We start from the raw sequence: 5,702 nt of genomic DNA, 5'->3' as shown, positions 1-5,702 counted from the left end.
GGCCGGCAGGCAGGGCAGGCCCGCGGCCGGGAGTCTCTGACCTCACAGGGACCCAGCCCGGAGCTGCCCCGCCCTGCTCCCTGGGCGTCCGGCTGCGGTGGGGGCGCGGGGGCTGCAGCCAGTCTGGAAACAGGGAGCCTGGCTGGGGCGTGTCCCGGCGACCTGATGCGGGGGTGGGGGGCTGAGCTGGGGTGCACAGGAGAGAGGCAGCGCGGGAGAGCCGGCTTGAGCTCTCCCGGCATCTAAATCCGTAAAGTAGGACAAGCCGATTGCTCTGATCTGCCCATCAGAGTGAGAGAATGACAGCGACAGTGGCGGCGTCCGTCAAGCACCAGCTCCCGCCCCTCACGCACCGCAAGGGGGCCTGGCTGGGGTGCTGTCAGGGGCAGCGTGCCTGCCCGGCCCCTCTGGCCACGGCTGCTCTCACTGAGGCGCTGTCCTCTCCACAGCGTCTGGAAGAAAGTAGGACATGGACCGGCGTCCCCATTTTTGCCCTGATTTCCTGGTACCCAAGGGCTCCCCGCCTCTCCCCGTCCTCTGGCCGTCTCCCTCCGGCAGCCCACTGCGCTCTGCGGTCGGCCAGCCTCCCCACCGTCTGCAGAGGGCCGCACCCTCGCCGGCCTCCCGCCCCGGCTCGGTCACCTCTGCCTGCCGTGCTGCAGACTCCTCTCGCCCTTAGGTGGGCAGGGCACTGAGGGCCCTCGCTGAGTCCCTGCAAGAGCAGGGGCCTCTTGATCCCCTGGCCTGCACCCGAGAGCCGCTGCCCCCAGCACTCGAGGCCCCAACCCGCACCCTCCAGGACCCTGTCTGGGGGCGCACAGCCACCCTTGGGTCTGTGATGCCAGCATTTCCCTGTCTGGAGTTACAGCTCCTGTCTGTTTGACTCGCTCGCTGTGAGGCCTGAGGCATGAAGATGACTGATCATTTCATCTCAACACTCCCGCAGCCTTGAGCACAGCGCCTGGGCTGCGGCAGGGCTGGGCCGTGAGCAAAGGTGGGCGAGAGCCAGCAGTGAGCGGCAGCCGGCCGCCCTTTCTGGCAGCCTCGCCCTCGGTCTGAACCGTCTCCCGCCAGCTACCAGCTAGCTGAGTGCGGTCTTCGTCCCCACCCAGGCCACACGCTCCTCTTTCCTGTGTGGGGTCTCACACGCCAGCCCTGCACGCTCTGCTTCCAGCCTCCAAATGTGCCCACCTGCTCCTGCCAGGCTCGTCCCACTCGAAGCCTCTGGTTGCTTCTGCAGGACTCCACCCCCTTCTTTCCAGGACCCTCCTGGTCACCTGGGTGTCAGCCCGGGAGCACCTTTTCAGGAAGACCTTCCCTGACACTCCTGCAGGGTGACCTCCCTCTGCCCCGCCACCTCTTCACTGCTCTGTGCTGACTTCGGGGTGATATTCTCAGGGCTGTCTTCCAGTTCACTAAATCTCCCTATAGCGGTGTCTCGTCTGCTGTTTCACCCGCCCATGCGGTCTCATATCAGTTACTCTAATTTTCATGAATACAGCACGTATGTGAACACTGCAGACATTCTTATTTTTTTTTTTAAAGATTTATTTATTTATTCATATAGAACTGGGGTACAGGCCAGAGATGTGGAGGGTGAGAGGCGTTACCAGAGACAGAGTGGGGAGCAGAACAGGCAGATCGACAAAGTACACTGCTGAGGGGAGCAGTGGGCGGGTCAGGAGAGGTCTGCCGCGCCATGTGGACTCCTCCGGGGCAGGCAGGAATCGAACTCATTGTGGAAGTGGCTTAAGCTTCTCAGTGCAGTGCTTTAACCCGCTGCGCCACCAGGGAGGGCCGCAGACATTCTTATTTTAAAGTCCTTTTCAGACCCCCTCTTACAGTCACTCCCCATAGCAATTTCATCTATTCATCTTATCCACTGATCAGATCTCAGAAACTGGGCATCTTCGTAGATGCAGTAGTATGTAAATGGACCATATCAGGAATATCATCTATGAGTGACCCGCACAGATTATAGAGGCGGCCCACGGTACCCATTAATTCTGAAAGAGTTGTTACATGGTTCCTTGATGAAGCAAGGTCAGCCCCGGATTTGGGCACCGACCTCACGATTGGTATTGGCTCGTATTTGGGTCACTCGCACACTCCTGGTGAGAGCAACGTGGCTCCCACTTTGTCCTCAAACTGGAGCATCATCAAATACAGTGGTGCCCAGATGCCAGGTACGTAATACACAAGTCACCCACCTTCATGAGTGAGCACGGACTCACGGGAAACCCAGGGTCTGAGCCCACTTACAGGTGTGGAGTCCTAAGTCCGGGGCCAACCCTGGGGATCTGAAATCTCTGAGGTGATGCTGTGTGTAGGGAGTCCCGTCCCTGGTGACTGATGTGTGGTGAAGTCTGGGCGCCAGGGGTGTGGTGGGCTTCAAGGGTGGCATTGAGTTTGTGTCTTGCCGACGTTCTTCAGATAGAAGCCTCTCAGACATGCGTGTGTTCTGAAATCCCCTCCACAAATAACCTGAGTGGGATCGGATGTGACCGACTCCATGACCAGAGCCCCTCAGGGTGATGCCATGGTTGGCATCCTCGCCAACCCCTGCCACGGGCGTGTGGTGGGCTGTGGCAGGGAATCACCAATGCTGGAGACATTGGCTCAAAGCCCAGCTCGGTGAAATCAACTGGGGAGCTTTGTAAGTCTCTGGGCCCCTTCCGGAGGCCGTCAGAACGCCCGGCTCCCCGGTGGCCTGGCATCACCCAGTGTGCCCTGGGGACTCATCTGTCTCGCTGAACCCGTTCCTGCCGAGTTCCCGATCACCTCTTGGCTTCTGTCCACCCTGTCTTCTGCCCAGAAAACCCTGCTCATCCCCAGGCTCCCCTCAAATATCACCATGTCCAGGCTGGCTCCCTCCCTGCCTTCATCTCACCCTGCACCAATGGCGCCTTCCTGCGCTCCGGTCTGCCGCGTACCCACCCAGCAGCCCCGTGCTGCCTGCTCTGCCCTGGGCACGGGGCCTGGCACAGGCTGCCTCCGCCCCCTCGCAGCCCCGCAGCCCCGCCTGGCCGTGTCTCCCGCTCCCTGTGGGGGCTCACCCGCCTTCCTTCTTCACAGTCGCCGCCAGTACGTGACTATGCTGAGCTTCAGAGACCTCCCACCAGAACATTCCACCCCTGCAACCACAGCACTGACCCCATGAAAACCGCCTCCCTGCCACGCACTGGCGCCAGCCTTCCCTGGACGGTGGCTCCACACAGCTCCCGGCAGGGGCTCGTGCTGGGCACGGCGTCCTCAGGGTCCCCACCGTTGCCTGTCCCTCCCGGGCTGGACGCTGCCCGTGGTGGAGGAGCTATGTCCAGTCTATCGGTTCACCTGTGATGGACACAGGCCGTGCACGGCTGCTGCAGGACAGAGCACCTGCCGCGGACTTGTTAATGGCGAAATGAGCAAGTGGCATTTCGAGACCAAAATCTCACGAAAACACGACTTTCTGGTTTCTCTCAGAACAGCAGTGGGGCCTCGTGCCACGGGGCCTGGTCCTCATGGGGCAGCTGTTGCTGCTGGTGGCCCTGCCTGACGTCTCCTCGGGGGCCGGACAGGGGTTTGGGGCACAGAGACCGAGGTCCCGGGGCTGGCACGACCCCGACTGGGAAGCCCCGGCCGCCGGGCCCAGCTCTGCGGTCTGCCCCCACTCTGGGCCGCCGGCTCCTGGCGGGGGGTGGGCGTGACGGGGTTCCTCCAGCAGCTCACGAGTCACCCTGAGGACACGAGGAGGCACCGGGAGTGTGGAAGCAAACCCGAGGGGAGTGACTGCAGAGGCTGCCAGGCAACCTGGTTTCGGGGGGTCTGATTCCAGGCCCTCAACCCGGGACAAGGCCCAGGGCTCCCCCACAGGCCAGGGAAACTTTATAAATGTCACTTCAGGAGTCCAGGCCCCAGGCAGCCAGCACCACCCAGAAAGCAACACAGTGTCCTGGGGGGCTGTGGCAGGGCCCGGCAGCCACATCTTGGGGTCCAGCCAGGTCCTCCCGCCTCTCTGAACTGCGGACCCCCACTGTGGGGGGCCCCACTGTCTTACCAGTGGGGAGGTGGGGTGGGGAGGAACCCCAGGCAGATAGATGCTCAGTAGTTTGCTGTCACCTGACTCCCTCAAACAGGAGTCTGCCCCCCAGGCTGAAAGGGGTGCCTGCGCTCAAATATCCCCCCAAAGAGGAAAAGTGAATTTCTGCTTCTCCCTGGTGCAAATGGACACGCCCAAGCTCTTGGAGCTGAGGCCTGTGGCTCTTTGGGGATCCATTTGTTCCATTTACCACAGCTTTTATTGGGGATCACCAAGCAGTAGGGGCTTTAAGGAGGATGCAGCAGACCCCATCCTGCTCCCTGGGGGTCCGCACCGGGGAGTCAGTCCACGCTCGGGGTGCCCCTGCACAGCCGGCTCCCTCCCAGCGCATCCTCGAGCTGGAGCAGGTTTTCGGGGCCTCTGGCCCCCCTCGCCCCCTGCAGCGCCTGTCCTGCCCCTGAGCACCCCGCACCAGCCTTTCTCTGACCTCTGGCTTTCCTGGAGCCCCACGGGAGGCCTCTGAGCTAGTGGGGGGCAGAGGCCCTGGGGTGAGCAAGCTGTGCCTGCCGCGCCCACAGGGATCCAGGAGGCCGCGTGGCCCAGCCGCCCCCCGTCTTGTCGCCTTCAGGCTTTAAACGGGAGCCTGGGTGGAAACAGCACTGTGAAACCTGCAAATTCTGGCTAAACAGACAGGACCTGACCTCCGTGCACTAGAGAGCTGAGCGCCCCCAGCAGAGGAGAAAGGAGGCTAAGGGCGGATCACTGCCCTGCCTGGCTCAGGGTCTGCAACGTAGAAGCCCTGAGACCACAGGCGTCTCCTCCGCAGAGTACTCGCCTGGCCGGGGGGGGGGGGTGGCCCCGCACTGCTGGGAGCGCAGCCGGTAACGGGTGGGGAGCACCTTGCAGGCCGCGGGCTCTGCTGTGCTGTGCTCGCGTCTGGAACGCGGCACTGACCTGCCGTGCTCCCACTGTGGGCCATGACCAGCGAGGTGGCCTGTCTGGGCCGACGTGGTGCGGGCCGTGGGCTGAGACGGGAAGGCTTGCTGTCAGATGGCCGCAAAGCGCATCCCTGGGCTGCGATCAGCACCAGCCAGCGAGTTGGCATGGCAACACTTCCCCATGAGCCACGAGGCCGCGTTCTTAAAATAGGTTGCCAGAGGTGCGGCGCGGTGCAGACGACCGAGGCAGCTGACCCCGGCTCTGCAGACCCAGGTGGGCGGCCCGCTACCTGTACACCTGCAGGGGCACGTGGCTGCCCTGCCCACGCCCGTCAGGTGCAGGGAGGACAGAACAGTCAGACACATGCACTGTTACAGCTGGAGGAACACCTGCCTCTGGCCACTTTGCAAGGAGGGACACAGCCCAGAGAGGCCGAGGGGCACGCCCACAGCCGCACGGCGCTCCACTGCAGGTGCGGCTCAGTCTGGTTCTGACACCTCTCGTGGTGGCTGTCCCACGCCACAAGCAGTTCCTCTGCTGGGGGTCCGGCCCGGGCTCTGCAATTCCCTCCGCTGGGCGGACAGCCGGCGGCATCCCTTGGCGGCTCGTTAATTGGGTCGGGAACTCACTCCTTTTCTGCAAATGCATGCCCACGTTCCCCGGGGAAGCCCGGAGCCCAGACTGTCCTGGAAACTCACCTCCGAGTGGCTGGGCTCAGCGCCAGGCTCAAACCCGCCCTGCG

This window comes from Condylura cristata, unplaced genomic scaffold (assembly GCF_000260355.1).
Source record: "Condylura cristata isolate star-nosed mole 26May11 unplaced genomic scaffold, ConCri1.0 scaffold00012, whole genome shotgun sequence".
In the NCBI taxonomy this organism is placed as follows: Eukaryota; Metazoa; Chordata; class Mammalia; order Eulipotyphla; family Talpidae; genus Condylura; species Condylura cristata.
Note: the sequence above shows the minus strand (reverse complement) of the source record.